Consider the following 3,122-nt stretch of genomic DNA (forward strand, 5'->3'; position numbering starts at 1 on the left):
ACGACACGGCGACATTGAGTAAAAAAATCTTTGGAGCAAGCAATGGCAAAATTTCCCTTGGAAACAGTGCGTAAATCCATAGATTCGTGGCCAAACAGATTAAATGCCTCTATAAAAGCTAAAAGTGGCCATTTTTTTTTGCTGAGACGTAAATAAATATGTAGGTATAAATTTTAATAATATTACATTACTTCATTTAAAAAAATGCATTTTCATTTGTAACAGAACTTATGGCTGGACTAGGTATATTTTTTATGTATGTTCGGGGATAACTTTGTCGTCTATGAGCCGATTTTGATAATTCCTTTTTTTGTTAGAAAGAAGATTGTCGCGCGTTAAAAAAATATGTAATAAATATATGTAAATGTAATTAAATTAAAAGAGCATAGAATAAGAGAAAATTAATTATTTATTTCTTAACGCGACGAACTAAATCACAGAGAAGTAAATATATATTTAAAAAAAAGTTAGCGATCAGATTGGATTGGAAAACAAAGATTAAATTAGACTATTGTAGAAAGTAATTTTATACAAGGAAACACTATTTCGAGCTTAATACAAAATTGAATGAACAACAACTTTATCTTCCTTTTATGGATTAAACGAACGAGTTTAACACAACCCGAAATTATTTTAAATCTACACTATGGACCAAAATACATTTTGATTAATCCAATATTAATTTAAATAACACTGAGGGTTCGTATTATTTCTGACGCTTGGGTGGAGGTTAACTGTGGTCACTTATCATAGCGGGTCTCCGTGACACGTGGCTCCCTGAAACTCCCTGGATGATCACCCGCCAGTCTCTCGAGTTCAGTTGTCCAAACTCCACGACCCCATCTCTATCACGATGTCAGCCGGGGTTGAAAAAAATTTTGCTCAGTTCTTTATTGTATATGTGGGGTTCTAGCAGCCAACCCACAAAATCCTGCCACGTGGTATCACCAGCAACAACGGCACCGCACGTGTCCGCCACGCCAAGGACCACAACAAAATCGCACCCTGAACCTGACCGAGGCTGAAGACAAAGGAAAAAGAAGGAGCCGCACAGCACCAGCGCTTATATAGTGTTGAGCCTAATCTACACCGCGAACCCCACCAATAGTTGCTAACGCAGCCATACGTCACACGAAATACGCTGATAGCGAAATGCCTAGCAATGAAGAATAGCAATTCGACGAAACGAAATAATTGTTAAGAATGAACGAAGAATAAAAATATACGTTACAAGGTATCCCAAGTGTAGTACCATGATAAGGAAACCACGACCTGATTGTGGAATCCCAGAGAAATCGAGGGAAACCCTCGAAAATCGTAGTGACGACTAGTGCGTTTGTTAATTTTTTTCGTCTACTTACGTTGTGTTACTCGTCGATGTAATTGAAGTCGGTTTTTTTTCGTTTGCTAGCAAACACAATTATTTTATAAATATGTATAGAAATAATACGTATAACTATAAATATATAAATACAAATATTACTGCCAAACTCGGCGGGAATCGAATCCACAACCCGCGGAACAGAAAAAAATAACACTAAAAACTGATCCAACGGGCTATTGTATTTGTACATTTATTTCTGTCCAGTTTGGGCGTCTTTCCTTGTCGGTCTCCGCACTGTGCCTCGGAGAGCACGTTAAGTTGTCGGTCCTGGTTGTTATCCCAGACACGTGATAGCGATTGTTACTCGTAGTAGGGATACGCTAAAGCGTAGTGGAGCAGTGAGGTGGATTAAACTCAGACCTTTGTTTCTATATCGGGAAAAAGGCCTATGGCCTGCAATGATATTACAGGCTGAACTAGTCAATCAATAAACCAATAGACCTATATACTTTAGTATATAAAAGGCATACAGAATTATCATGTTTTTAAAGACACGCGTTACGGGGTTTCTGTGTTTTGACAGATTATTTAAATTAAGGATAAAAAATAATAATATAGTAAAAGACTATCAAACCATTAAAAATTAATAAGATATTAAATGTATTTTTCCATTCCAGTTATGATTGGTTATTAATATGAATATTTTCTCCACTCTACGTGACATTGGCGGAATCAATCGTGCTTCTCTGGCACAACTGAAAGCCATTAAACCAATCAATCAATCAATCAATATGAATATCTCAATAAAAAATCTAAATATTCATTATAATATCTTAACTAAATACGGACATGACAGAAAATTTATAAGTTCTATACATTCATTCAATAATTATAACTATTTGTGGAGTCCATGTGGTCTATGAAAATTTTAGTTTGTCTTCTGTTCAAGAGATGGCGTTAGCAGTACTTTAAAAAAACCTAATACCGAAAAAATAAGTATTTATTTCTACATAATGATCTTTAATTCTACAGAAGCTATAAATATTTTGCTGATGCTTATAGTCGTTCGTGTCTCTCTAATAAATGGCACTTAGGGATAGGAACGGGAAAGAAGAATTTTTGACCAGTGCTTTTAGTTTTTGAAACAAAAAAAATATATAGTGGGGTAAAACCTATTGTAAATAAAGAGAATACAACGAAAATAAATGACGGGCGATCTGAGGTCGGGAAGTGGTAAAGAGGGGGGAGGGGGGTTAAACTACAAGTATCATGGAAAAAAGTTCAATGGAAAAGTTGTAGGTAGTAAAAAGATCTACACAACTATTGTATTTACATTTTTTAAATAAATAAATAAATGGAGAACTGGATTTTTTACCCACACATTAGGAAATTCTAAACATGTTTTAATATCACACAATTTTTTTTTTAATATTTGTAATATTTTATATTTTTTAAGTTGATGTGAGATTTTTGATTATCGGTTAAAGTGAGATTTGGTGAGATTTCGTTGGACCCCCCATTCTAAGCTCACGTGATTAATGGATGTTCCCTATGGGAACTTCATCCATCCTCACGAACATCTATATATTACATAATATGTATAATATATGTATTATAGAGGAAAAATATTTGTATACTTTAAAGTTATTACTGTATAAATTAAAAACGTGTCTGTATCTACACTCCACGCTTGAAAACCCCAAATTATAGCGCTCAGGGAAAACCTTATTGAGTAATGTCATATCACAGTTTGCATGTACGCGGAAATTAACTATGCATCCAAATGGTGAGGATGAAA

The sequence above is a fragment of the Melitaea cinxia genome, chromosome 19, assembly GCF_905220565.1.
Source record: "Melitaea cinxia chromosome 19, ilMelCinx1.1, whole genome shotgun sequence".
Lineage (NCBI taxonomy): Eukaryota > Metazoa > Arthropoda > Insecta > Lepidoptera > Nymphalidae > Melitaea > Melitaea cinxia.